The 14,752-nt window shown below is 45.4% G+C and overlaps 1 protein-coding gene across 2 annotated transcripts in view; it reads right to left on the reverse strand.

The window, feature by feature from the left end:
• Nucleotides 1-14,752, reverse strand: part of CAMKK1 (calcium/calmodulin dependent protein kinase kinase 1) — a 1,170,789-nt gene that overhangs the window by 1,002,660 nt on the left and 153,377 nt on the right. Inside the window, exon 2 of one of the 2 annotated variants that reach the window (XM_085649570.1) lies at nt 3,293-3,348. The exons of the other annotated variant lie outside the window; for it this stretch is intronic. The gene's annotated coding sequence lies outside the window, so the exon portion shown is untranslated. The remainder of the gene's footprint in view (nt 1-3,292; nt 3,349-14,752) is intronic. 2 annotated transcript variants of the gene reach the window in all.

Genomic DNA, 14,752 nt, shown 5'->3' on the forward strand with positions numbered 1-14,752 from the left:
ACAGGCTTGGTCGATATTCGTGGGTGGGACTCAGAAGAGGAAGCAGGACTGGGCTAGGATGTGGGAGCGGTGCAATTTATCATGTCAGTTATAAAAAATCCCAGTCCAGTGTTACCATTGCAGGGAAATTAGCAGGTATACTCTTTATGAGGAAGCTTTGGTGGGGTTATGCCCCTTTAGCCGTCGAGCTGTGAAGACGGATCCTGGAAGTTTGGGCTAGGTAATCTGAACAGTTTGGTCTGAAGAGGGGGCCTTTGACTTGGGGAGGGGGAGACTGTTATTTTCAGCACAGATGATCTGAATGTTCTTCGGTGCGTTCCAGGTATCTGAGCGCTTAGGGGGTAGGGGAAGCTGGTGAGTACTCTGGGAGGAGGTTTTGTGGTGTGAAAAAGGGCTACAGGTTTGGCTTCACAGGTCTAGGACAATTCAGAGAAAGCAGGGCAGGAGCATATTGCTCCTGGTTTACTTGGTGAGTAAGTTTTACCCGGTCCGTAGGGGGTCAGTTCTTAAGTCACAGAATGTGCTGGGGGAGAGAGTCTTTCAGCATGAGGATGGGAGAGCTTTTAGCAACACTGTGCAAGGTTCTGGGGCTCTTGGGCCTGGATTTCCAAGATTTGGAACACATTCTTTTCACATAGGCATAGCAACAGAGGAGAGTAGGCGGGGTTGGAGTCGGGAAAGGATTATGTGTCTGGGAAGATGGTCTTCAAACTGTTTTCAATGCTATGTTGGAGGGGGTATTTTGTGTAACAGTGCTGGTTTGTCAACTCTTAATTCTGTTTTCACAGGTTTAGTTCCTGGGTTGAAGGCCAGCGATCTCAATATCTGGATGGTGGGTCATTCGTTCATAAAGTTGGCCGAGAGACATGTGAAATTCAGCAGTCATGGAGCAAATTTGGGCATTGATGAAGAAATGTATTCAGCTAGCTGGCATGGGAAAGGGGGCATGCGCTGGAAGGAGCTTCTCTCTTGTCTGAATAGGCTGTTGGTAGGAAGCAAATGTCCTGATATCTTATTGCTACACTCAGGAGAAAATTATTTGGTAGTGGAGAAGGGGTTAGCATTGATAAAGTCAATGAAGGAGAACTTAAAGGAGATTTGGAAGCAGTGTGCTGGTTGCCATTTGTTATTGACGGAGTTTGTGCCCAAGAGAGACTTGCGTGGGGCCCTTAGTCCAGCAGCGATAGACATGGCCAGGAGAAAGTTCAACAAAGAAAAGCGTTCATTTTGTAGGGAGGTTGGTCTGGGTAGAGTTGAGCCATCGGATCCGTGTTAAGATGAGGTGGAATTTTTCCGTGGGGATGGAGTACACTTGTTCTTCATGGGCATGGAATTGTACTTGCTGCAGTTGAGGTTAGTGTTGGCTAATGTTTTGAACATCCGTTAGCTAAGCATCCTAAAGTGGGGGGGGGGGGCTGAATAAGTGGGGTCAGGGGCTCACCTCCCCTTTTTTCTGTGTGCCGGTTGGCGAGAAGTTGCCATGGTTTGCTTACCTTTTTTTGTTGTTGTCAGCGGCAATTCAGGCTGAAATGGTACAGATAGTCAAGTCCATGCCTGGAGGAGCCAGGAAGTTAAAGGTTAGGTAGAAAGATTAGTTCGTTAGAGGTTAATAGGTCTCTGTTGCAGTTGATCAGCTATGGAGTTAGTATACAGTTACAGAATTAAGTTGTTGTGGGGAGGCTTATTTAGGGGTGGGAGTAGCTTAACAAGGGTGAACAACTTTGTATAGTGAGGTTTGTAGTTTTGTAAGGCAAAGGCCGTGGTTGTTTTTTGTGAAGTGCACCTGTTTCTATAAAGCAACCTTTTTCACACTACCCTGATGTCAGTGGTTTGGTGCTGCTCCCCCTACTCCCCAACATGAACCATAGGCATCATGCTGGAAAAATAGGACAGAAAATACTCAGAAAATAGGCATATCTCGTTAAAGTATCTTTATTACTTGACCCAATTTATCATTTTAAATGTCAACGCTTGAATGCAGCAGTGAGTCTGGGGGCTGGCAAAGCATGATTGAACTGCTATTCGCCTCAGGGATGGAGCAGCGGCAAATGGTTTAATCCTCCTACCATGTCCCAAAGTCTCTCAAACTGCAACAAAACTACTAGTAATTAATTCAAGAGTTTAATTTAGCTTCAGCCAACAAGCGATACACAGATAACAGTGCTCTTTTTTTAAAGAACAGAAATATTACTTTAAACTAATTCCAACAGCAGTCAATACTTTAGGGCTGTTCTTTCTAAATAATTCTAGAAAGTGGTTTCTTTGTCTTTACAACCTGGATTGCAACATCAGAAGCCTGACCTGAGATCTGAGGCACCTGTTTTGCTTTGTAACACCAATCAATCACCAGCAACCACAATCTTTCCAGCTTGACTTCACATTAAAACCTTCAGCCCCAATTTAGCAACCTAAACAATTCACATTGTTTATTTTGAGATCAGTCAAGGATTATAGTAATTTTTTGTGAAAGGCTTTGATGCTTGAATTTCCTCTGTGCTAACAACAGAGTGCACGCCTTCGATGGCACTCTCAAGTCGTCTGTCAAAAGATTATACGAGAAGTGAGGACTAAATTACAGTGGGTGCGATGCTTCCAAATCCCAGAAGACAAGACCAATTCACTTGAAAGACACAACACAAATTGATTCATATAATATATATATATATATATATATATATATATATATATATATATATATATATATATATATATATATATATATATTATATGAATCAATTTGTGTTGTGTCTTTCAAGTGAATTGGTCTTGTCTTCTGGGATTTGGAAGCATCGCACCCACTGTAATTTAGTCCTCACTTCTCGTATAATTTGAGGAATAATGAACCTGTCCTTCACATTGTGGATATGCTGAGACAGAGGTAAACCATTTACCTTTTTGCTTTGGTTATTTTCTGTGTAATGATACCTGTCCCCAGGCCAAACATTAGTTACTGTGACCTATTAAATTGCATTGTCTAAACACAACTATTTCAAGAGGGAAGGGAAAAATGCAACGCTATGGGCATAAATCAATATATATATATATATATATATATATATATATATATATATATATATATATATATATATATATATATATATATATATATATATATATATATATATATATATATATATATTGATTTATGCCCATAGCGTTGCATTTTTCCCTTCCCTCTTGAAATAGTTGTGTTTAGACAATGCAATTTAATAGGTCACAGTAACTAATGTTTGGCCTGGGGACAGGTATCATTACACAGAAAATAACCAAAGCAAAAAGGTAAATGGTTTACCTCTGTCTCAGCATATCCACAATGTGAAGGACAGGTTCATTATTCCTCAAATTGGTCTGTGAGGGAAAGAGGAAATCATTGTTTGAAAAACAAATGGTGACTGAACATATTGTTTGTTTAAGCAACAAACTTCAAGAGTACAGCTGCGGATGACACATAAGGAAACCTGAGCTGATTCAAATAAATATTTAACCTAGGATCAATCAATGGTTGGTTTGAGCATCTGTGGCTTACATGAAATTTCATATTACAAAACTGTAATATTAATGATTTTTGTAATTTAATACTAAAAGATGAACCAGAACATCAAACAGGAATGCTGTTTTCGTGAAAAAAGTGAAAGCTGCATTTAAGGGATAGCAATTTTATCATTTTTGGACATTTTGGTACAGTGCCTCAGCATGCCCCTGTCGATGTGTTGTATGAATTTTAATATAATCTAGCAAGCCTTATAAATATGATTTGTTGGTCTAACGTAAATACAGACATTAATACGCAGCTGAAAGTTGGCTACAATACAGAATTATAAAGAGTTTACAAAACACACACACAAATATGTGTATTCAATTAGGAGGTAAGTGATGGGCTAGTGATGTAGTGAACACAATGGTTTTGATACATCGGTTTTAATCAAATATGATTTTTAATGGTAAGTTTACAGCATTAAATAGAAGGTGTACTTTTCCACAATCACAAAGAGTTTTTAAATTAATTAGCCATATTTAAAATATGAACCATATTGCCACAAAGCCCATGTCACAGTAAAACATGATGTATGAGAAGTACTGTGTGTTAAGCAATAGAAAGAAATTCATACTATGCCATCACACTGGCACAAACATTACCTTTCACACAGATCAGGGTCATTTGATGGATATTCAGAGGTCATGCAATTGAAAATCAGTGAGCGGTACTGACTTCATAAAATGCAATAAGTGCCAGTGCGCAGAATATCTGAGAGCGAGGAAGAAGGTATTGCATCTCTGGCAGACTTGGCATTTAGATACCGGTTCTGGCCTTAACAAGTGTGCAAAAATGGCTTTGGGGCTGCACTTACACAGCAGGAGCATTTACTGCAAAATTTCATGTTTCCGTTCAAAACAAGCATTGGCAAAGCCAATAGGTCTCGGTGATGCAAAAGCTATGGGCCTTGTTAATATTAATGTATTTTAGCCATATGGTCGAAGAGCACACAATTTAAGCAGGGAGGCAGTGATTTATTCTCATTTTCTGGGATTCCCCTTTTATTTTCTGTTTTGTACAAAGCACGTTAAGGCAGCTGTGAGACCTCTGCTAATGCTTAAATAAAACTTTGTCAATGGCAAAGAATGTTAGCCCTTCGCTTTTGCTATTAAGTGCTGTTTAAAAATGTTCCACTGTAGTATAACCAATAACTTTCTCATGGCCTGAATGTTTTGAGAAATACGTTTTTTCATATTCTTTTCATACTGCCAACCTATTTTTTCTCACGAGGCCATTTCAATACATATACTACATATTCTGTTAAATAATTTAGTTGAAAGCGGATGTTGTAGTTTCTGCAATTTGACTCACCATTGTTAAATGTTTTGCTTAAAATAAGTAAAAAAAAGTCATTCAGTAATAGAGGTAACACCCTTCTTGCATTTTGTTCTGGACGTCCTTAATAACTATTACAGAGTTTGTCTTTTAAATTGTATAACTTTTTAAGAGTGAGAACTGGATGGACAGGAACAGTTAAACATTAATCCTGGTAAGTAAATGCACATGTTTACTGAGTATTCTTCTTATTTTATGAAGGTCATGTTTGTATTGAATAAATGTTTCTATTTTCTTTATTGCCAACATTTGGGGTTGCTTCATTTTACTACAGTCCTGTTCTAATGCAGCTGTGTTCTTCATTGGGATGGGGCAGGTGGAAGGGTGAAATAGGCAACAGGAGATGGAGGACGGAGCAAGTGCAAACACGAGCACTCGTGTGAAATGCTAAAACACAAAGAAAAAAATAGTAGCTCCTAAAACAGCAGCAGTGGATGGACACGTACTTGGCTCATGATCTGGGGAGGGCTAAACACCCGAAGAAGAGGCATGAAGCATGTAGGCCATGGACAAACGGGGACAAAGGATATGAGTGTGACAATGGATTTAACAAATGGCAAGCCTATGGGCGGGCTGAAGGCCACAGATTGTAAACAACATGTCTCTTCGAGACAGCGCATGCACTATCTAGCCGAGATCTAAAAATAACAAGTGTTGTCATAGGAGAGTATGCATTTAAAGTGACCAAACTCTAAGAGCAGTTTGGCTTCTTAACCATAAATGATCTTGCATAACTGAAAATGCCTCGATGTCTGCTGAGATGGTAAATAATCAGTTACAAAAGCTCTATAGCTGTGGTTGCAAAATGTAGTAAAGTGAAGTGGTTCCCGACTTCATGAAAAATAAATATCTGTATCTCTGAAACCCTTTCCCCTTTGGAACTCTTGTAATCTTCCACGTAAAGGCTGCAGAAGCATGGCTTTGAGCCATGAACAAGGCTACTGACTGTACTGTATTTTCCTTAATTTTACAAATATATTATACATATCATTTACAAACATCAACAAGTGCTAGCAAAGAAAAAGATCCGGCCTAGCCAAGTTTACGCAATGGTTACCAAGCATATGCCAAAAACAAAAAAAACAAAAAAAAAAGTAACCACCTAATTGTTGCCATCTGATAGTTGTGATAACTATTTTAAATGAGAAAAAAAAAATCACATATAATTTTGATAACAATTAATAGCATTGTACTGGTATTTCATAGCAAGCAGGTATACTTAAGAAAAAAGAATTGAAACCTTTTCTTAGTTGTAATGCACATCACAGGGAAATATGATTTTAGTGGCACAAATAAAATGTAATGCTGGCTTTACTACATTTTGAGGACATGGTTTAAGCAAACAAGGATGACTGGAAAAAACACTAAAGATTAATGAATGGAAAAACAAAGGGCCTTATTAGGAGTTTAGCGGTCCCATGGACCACCATATCGTCATTGGGGGTCTGAGCTTGGTGGGCTCGGCGGTCCGACTGCTGTATTACAAGTTATGAGTTGGGTGGATCGGCTTTGCGAAGACCACCGCTGAACAGTCGAGACTGCCAGCAGACCACCGACCGCTGGGTTTGCGATCGGGGAAAGGCAGTCACCTTGGGGCGGTACAGGGGAGCTGCCCTGCCATGCGTAATAAGAGTTGCCTGTTCCAGATGCAGACCACAGTGGTCTGACAGCCTGCTTCAAGGTGGCGGTGACAAAGGATTTGGAATGCGTACTCCCCCCTTTCTTCATCTACCAAGGTAGATTCCAACGTGGATCTCTTCCTCCTGGCCCCCCCCTTCACAGCAAGATCTTCACCCCGTGGATTAGGACGCTGTATGCTGTGAACTTCAGGTGAGTCCTTTTTGTACCATATGCCTATTGCCAGGACTGCCCACATATGGACCGAACCCCAGTAATGGGTATATGGTGTTGTCCCACATATATCAAGCATATGTGTGCATCCGACACATGTCCAGTCGAAATGTACACATAAGCATTGATATATTTGGTAATAATACTTGCCACCGCTGCAAGATCGCCACCTCCACACCGCTGGCCTTGTGGTCGACTCGCAATACGGCGGTCTTTGGACCAGCAGCGCGGTGGGCTGCTGGTGGGGGCGGACACGGTCCTACAGCGGTCAGACTGCCAAACTCATAAGGCCCAAAGGCCTTGTCAAAGTAAGGTATTTACCTACCTGCCTGGCACTGAAGTGCAATTATTTAAAGACAGATGTAAAATTGCAATCAAGTAAAATGGCACAACAGTGCACAATAGCCATTGGTTTAAATGTGTTATCTCATGACCCCATACTGCATGCTCTTGCGCGAGGAAGCAAAATGTGAATAATAGTTCAACCAACCAGTGGGTAAATAGGGATGACCTTAAGCTCTATGTATGCATATATGTAAGCCTTTTTCATTTATGGATTTTTTTGATTGCCAAGACTGGCTAGACCTGACTTAAAAAAGAGAAAACATCTTGCTGAACGATGATTAGTTGAGTTAGTAACCAGGAACAATAGATACATGTCAAGAGGATTGTAACAACTGTACAGCCATGCAACATTCACAGGAATTCTGATGTTTCCACACTGTTAAGGTGCACAGCTATAGCCCTGGAAGGCTCAATGATGTGAAGGGGAGCTTATGGGTTTGGTGCAGACATATCATTTTGTCAATCTCTATATGTTAATGCACAGGCAGCTGTGATGATTACTGGCATAGGATCAGACTGTTTAGGTGAAGAACACGTATTTTGGTAATGTTGCCCTTTAACACCATTGATCTTTGATCTAGTCACAGATCGCCTAGCATTAGCTAGACGTCAGGATCCAAATATGTCATGAATCGACTATGCAGAGGTACATATTAAATTACTTTATGCTGATGATATGCTACTCTTTATATCAGATCCCAAACAGACCAATCCTATAACATTTAAATTGTTAGAGGACAGTGGAAATATTTCTGGATATCAGATTTAATAGGTGTAGAGAGAGGTATTCTGATTAATCCCCTATGTCATAAAACTCTCTATGCCAATTGGCTCTTGAGATGGTATCAGGATGGTAAACAAATATTATCATTATGGCATTTATGTGAATGTGACATACAGCAGCTGTGGTCTAAAAACGTAGCTAGACAAATTACTAAAATGGATGGTGACAGCCGTCATGGAAGAAGAATGGGATTGCCTTTGCGGGGTCGATTCATACTCTTAAGATGTGATTTTGCCCAGATTTCTATATGAGTATAGCACTCTCCTATTGCTCTTAAGGATATTAGGAAAATCTATGTAGTATTTTACACATTTCTGGGACCAAGAAGATTGGGTCAAATATTTCCAAGAATAGAATATTTATGGACGATAAAAATAAATGTTGGTTTCGGACGGTCAATGAGAGATAACAGTCATAAGGCTTCTACTCTGAAAGATTCAATTTTTGGGTAAGAGGCCAGTCACGATCAATCACTTGCTGATGTGCAATGAAAAATGAGGCAAGTGCTCCAGACCCATTCAGCGCTTTTCATCAATGGTAAATAATGTGGGAGTGAAATATGTTTTTCCGGCAACATTCGGCACTCATGAAGTTTAGCAGAAATGTGGAGGGATTTAAAAGAAAACAATATGGTGGATAGTGAGGCATGCTGTGACGGGGACGAGAGCGCCCCCTCGACAGACTGGAATTGGTGGGATTCACCGCCCTCTCTTCCCCTACAGCAGCCACTGGAACGATCAGCAGAGGACGCGTGGTATCCTTACCCATCACAGGACTGGACATCGGAGTCGGGACCGGGCTCCTTTAAGACGGCTTACTTCACGGACGAAACCACGCCCCCTTATGACGTCTTGGTAGAGGGCGGGATAAAAACAGAGGAAACCCGGAAGACGGCGGACGGTGATTCCCTGGAGGCGGACGGAGTGCTGCAGTGGAGAAAGACGAGGAGTTGGGAAGAGGAGCGACGTGGAGAAGAGAGCCAAGACCAGAGATCCGAGCGGAGTGGAGACGACCGCGACAAGCCAGGAGGCCAACGATCCTACGAGGCGCCCCGCCACGTTCCCACGGGAGGAGCGTGGCTTGAGCAGGAACAGGGGAAAGTAGCGGGCTGGGTGGGCAGGAAGACGCAGCCACCGCCTTGAAAGTAATTGCCACCGTACTAGTGATCTTAACACCCCACCTTCCCTCACTGAGCACGAAGGCACCTAGTTGCGGTACAAACGAGCACTGTAGCACTTGGTTTCCCTCACTCCCGGCCCCGGTTGATAAAAGGAAAGGATCGGTGTCCTAATACCTGGTCTCTTCTTGTCTTGCATTGCTTCATTGGGACGAACGCCCCGGAGCCCCTCCAGCAGACGGAAGCAAGCCACGAAGCTACGAAAGGCGGACTACACAGCAGATACTCAATCTGGAGCCCCATCGAAGGAGCAGAAGCCTCCCCTCGGCGTCGAACACGAGACGACAAATAGCACGTCAACGAACACTGTTGTCTAAAATAAAACCTTCGTTACACCGCACTGGCTTGGTTGTAGAGTCTGTTCCCACCACCCCGCCACAACTGGTGTCAGAAGTGGGATTACCATCACAGTCTATCTGTAGTACCGAGATGGACGCGCTCATACAACACCTCATCAAGGGGCAAGAAAAGCTGGAATGGGCTGTACAGAGGCAGATGACATCGGCCCAAGCGGATAGAGAACAGTTTCAAAACACCATAACGGCCCAGATTGAGAGTCTTCAGAAGGTGGGCCCAGTGGCTACGGTCTCACACCCTGGGGAGGCCCGACCCCTGACCCTTCCAAACCCATCAGGGATGGCTTTACAAAAGTAGGTGTCCGGGGAGGATCCCGACGTCTTCCTCATGAACTTTGAAAGGGCCGCCAGGGCCTTGGGTTGGCCTGAGGATAAATGGCCTTTCTTCCTGGCCCCCCTCTTATCAGGGGAGGCACAGTTCGCCTACCAGGTGGCTAACCCCACGGGGAGTTCACCTTATACGACCATTAAGGAGGTCATCCTAGATCACCTGGGGCTAGACGGGGAAGCCTATCGACTTCGATTCAGGAGAGAACTGGGTTCCCCTGGGGAGAATCCAAAGACATTGTTCTTCCGGTTAAAAATGGCGGCCGACAAGTGGTTACGCCCGGCCTCCAGCACGAAGGAGGAAATAATGAACCGAATATACATGGAGCAGTTCATGGACTCGTTGCCCTACGCAACTCAACGGTGGCTAAAACAGCACACAGGACTTACTCTAGATCAAGCTATAGAAATGGCCGCTAACTATGCTCGGGCCCAACCAAAGACTCTAGGGTGGGACACCGAGAAAAATGCAAAAGGGCTACCCATGGTAAAAGCAGAGAGGAAGGCGAAACCAGCACCGGAACCTCCCCGACCCCGGCCTATGAGAATGGAGGGACCACCGACCCGGGGTCCCCAATGCTTTGACTGCGGCGAATGGGGACACATTGCGAGACTCTGCCCACGAAGAAAACCCACAGAAGAACCAATGGAGGTCGGATACCTCCCCCGGACCGTTCTGTATTCCGACGAATTTGGTTTTTCCTATTACGTGAGTGTAAGGATGAACGGTTTGAAGGTTCAGGCCCTGTTAGACTCAGGGTGTAGACAGTCCGTGGTTCGCAAGAGGTTGGTTCTTCCCTCACAATACGTCCCGGGCGCCCAAGTTTACATACGTTGTGTACACGGGGATGTTAGGCCCTACCCCCTCGCCCAAGTGATCCTGACTCACGTAGAAAAGGAGCCATACAAAGTGAGGGTGGGGGTGGTGGATTCCCTTCGAGAAGACATGATACTGGGAGTAGACAATCCGGGGTTCTTGTCCTTATTCCAAAGGTCCCTGTCACTTCCCACCTCCTCCGGGCCCCATTCTGTACCAGCACTACTCTCCCCGGACCCTTGGGTATTAGACCGCAGCTTTCGGTTCGCGCAGGCCAGTGATCCCACGCTGGTCAACGCGTGGGAGAGCGCACATGCCACCCAAGATCAGGAGCCAAAAAGGTATCCCAGGTTTAGGATCACAAAGGACCTTCTGTATAGGGAAGGGGAGGAAGGAGGGGATGCCCAGTTGCTAGTGTCGGTGTCCTTTAGGGAACAAGTGCTGTTCTTTGCACATAGCCACCTGACGGCCGGACACAGCGGGAAAGAGAAGACCAGCAACAACATCCTTAGACATTTCTATTGGCCTGGAATCTACAAGGACGTGCAAGAATACTGTCAGCGCTGTGAAATATGCCAGAAACAGAATGTACAGAGACCACCCGCTGCACCCCTGCGACCTATGCCCACCATAGGACGACCGTTTGAAAGGATCGGCATGGATCTGATAGGTCCGTTACCCAAGTCTAAAAGGGGTCACGTGTACGTGCTGGTACTTGTGGACTACGCCACCCGGTACATAGAAGCATTTCCCCTGCGTACTCCCACAACGGAACATATAGCGGAGAAGTTCATTGAGTTATGCTCTCGAGTCGGTTTCCCGAAAGAGGTCCTCACGGACCAGGGCACCCCGTTCACATCAAGGCTAATGAGGGAAGTCTGCAAAACGTTAAATATACATCACCTGCGCACGTCAGTGTACCACCCCCAAACAGACGGTCTGGTCGAGCGCTACAATCAAACGTTGAAAACAACCCTGAAAAAGATGCTCGCCACCGAAGGTTCTGACTGGGATAGGCTATTGCCGTTGGCGCTCTATGTCATAGGAGCCCAGAAACAGAGTAGCCTGGGTTACTCCGCCTTCGAACTTTTGTATGGACGACAACCGAGGTCTTTACTGGAAATTACGAAAGACGCCTAGGAGAGGGAAGAAGAGCAAGAACAAAGGTCCGTATTAGACTATACACAGCACCTCAAGTCCAAGTTAGGTAAACTGCGAAACCTGGCGTACTCCAACCTGGAGAAACAGAAGGAAAAACAAAGAAAAACCTATGACCGCGGGACCAAGCTGCGCTCATTAAATAAGGGGGATTGGGCCTTGCTCCTACTGCCTCCTATCGCAGGAAAAGGGAAACACGAATGGAAGGGGCCTTAGAAAGTGGTCGATACCATAGGTGACACAACCTACCGCCTGAAGGTGACGGCAAACAAGGTACAATCGTATCACATAAACTTACTAAAGAAATGGATTGGGCCCCCTCCAAAAGCTTTACACCTTCTCATCCCCACCACTAACAAGAGAAGCACCTTGAACGAGTTGATCGTCAATGAGGAAATGACGCAACAGCAGAAGAAAGAACTAGAAGAGACGCTGTTACCCTACCAGGATACATTCTCGGACATCCCTGGGAAAACGACACTGGTGGAACATAGCATCGAAACGCAACCCGGAAAACGAGTAAAGTTAAGGCCGTATCGTATCCCTGCGGCCCGAAGACAAGCCATCAAAGCCGAAGTGGATGACATGCTACGGCTTGGGGTTATCCGCCCCTCAAAGAGCGATTGGGCCTCCCCCATTGTGATGGTCCCTAAACCGGATGGGTCGAGGCGATTCTGCATGGACTTTAGAGCACTGAATGCCATTTCCTCGTTTGATGCCTACCCTATTCCACGAGTGGACGAGCTTATCGAAAAACTTGGCGAAGCAACGTATATCACCACGTTGGACCTCACAAAGGGGTACTGGCAGGTGCCTCTCAGAGGATCGGATAGGAAGAAGACGGCCTTTATCACGGACGAAGGCCTCTTCGAATTTACGGTTCTACCCTTTGGCCTCCATGGGGCGCCTGCCACGTTTCAGCGTTTGATGAATACCATACTCCGGCCATATCACTCATTTAGCTCAGCCTATCTAGGTGACATCGTCATTTATAGTAACACCTGGGCCGAACATTTACAACATCTACAGACCATACTCAAAGCTCTACAACAGGCGGGTCTGCATGTCAACGCGAAAAAATCCCGAGCAGCTTTTCACAGCGTGAACTATTTGGGTTTCGTGTTAGGTGAGGGCACCATCACACCCCAACTCAACAAGGTTCGAGCCATCGAGGGGACCCCCTTCCCTAGGAACAAGAAAGAAGTACGGGCGTTCCTGGGTCTAATAGGCTACTATCGCCGCTTCATACCCAACTTTGCGGACAGAGCAGCCCCCCTCACGGATCTCCTGCGGAAAGATGTAAAACCCAGAGAGCTCCTAACTCCCAGTGCGGAGGCACTGAACGCATTCAGCAGCCTCAAAACGGCTGTCACCACCCACCCCATCTTAGTGACACCTGACTTCTCCAAACCATTTATACTGGCCACAGATGCGTCCGACCTAGGAATAGGGGCGGTGTTGTCCCAGGAGGGGGGCGATGGGTTGGAACACCCAATACTGTATATCAGTCGTAAGCTATTCCCTAGGGAGACCAGGTACCCCACAATAGAACGAGAGTGTCTAGCTATCAAGTGGGCCATAGACAAATTACAATATTATCTAGAGGGCAAACCGTTCATTCTTTATACTGACCACGCACCCCTCCGGTGGATGTGTCAAAACAGGAGTCTGAATCCCCGAATACTCCGCTGGTTCCTCTCCCTCCAGCCTTATGCCTTCACTATTCGACACAGGAAGGGGAAGGAGAACGGGAATGCGGATTACCTGTCCCGAGTCTTTCCTCTCCCCGATCGGGAGAATCCAGGGGGGGAGGTGTGTGACGGGGACGAGAGCGCCCCCTCGACAGACTGGAATTGGTGGGATTCACCGCCCTCTCTTCCCCTACAGCAGCCACTGGAACGATCAGCAGAGGACGCGTGGTATCCTTACCCATCACAGGACTGGACATCGGAGTCGGGACCGGGCTCCTTTAAGACGGCTTACTTCACGGACGAAACCACGCCCCCTGATGACGTCTTGGTAGAGGGCGGGATAAAAACAGAGGAAACCCGGAAGACGGCGGACGGCGATTCCCTGGAGGCGGACGGAGTGCTGCAGTGGAGAAAGACGAGGAGTTGGGAAGAGGAGCGACGTGGAGAAGAGAGCCAAGACCAGAGATCCGAGCGGAGTGGAGACGACCGCGACAAGCCAGGAGGCCAACGATCCTACGAGGCGCCCCGCCACGTTCCCACGGGAGGAGCGTGGCTTGAGCAGGTACGGGGGAAAGTAGCGGGATGGGTGGGCAGGAAGACGCAGCCACCACCTTGAAAGTAATTGCCACCGTACTAGTGATCTTAACACCCCACCTTCCCTCACTGAGCACGAAGGCACCTAGTTGCGGTACAAACGAGCACTGTAGCACTTGGTTTCCCTCACTCCCGGCCCCGGTTGATAAAAGGAAAGGATCGGTGTCCTAATACCTGGTCTCTTCTTGTCTTGCATTGCTTCATTGGGACGAACGCCCCGGAGCCCCTCCAGCAGACGGAAGCAAGCCACGAAGCTACGAAAGGCGGACTACACAGCAGATACTCAATCTGGAGCCCCATCGAAGGAGCAGAAGCCTCCCCTCGGCGTCGAACACGAGACGACAAATAGCACGTCAACGAACACTGTTGTCTAAAATAAAACCTTCGTTACACCGCACTGGCTTGGTTGTAGAGTCTGTTCCCACCACCCCGCCACACATGCATAAGGTAATACTGCTTTTAAATTAGGAACGAATGTCTTAGTTGGTAAAGTTGGATTAATTCACAGACATTCAACACACTTCAAGTCAGGTCTGTCAATGCATTATTAGAATGTATTAAATAGAATTTCGAGATGAGGCATAACAATAAGCTAAATATTTGACATTTGACTATTAACTCAACTTGTGATCTGAAAACGGTGACTGAAACGACTGATGATAATTCATGTCTCTGTATAGTCAACTGTGTCCATGTCAGAGTTCCAAAATGACCAGTAAAATTATTTCTCAGAATAATTCAACTGTAGATAGGTTGTCACATTTTGTAGAAAAATGGATTAC

This window comes from Triturus cristatus, chromosome 3_2 (genome assembly GCF_964204655.1).
Source record: "Triturus cristatus chromosome 3_2, aTriCri1.1, whole genome shotgun sequence".
Taxonomy (NCBI): Eukaryota; Metazoa; Chordata; class Amphibia; order Caudata; family Salamandridae; genus Triturus; species Triturus cristatus.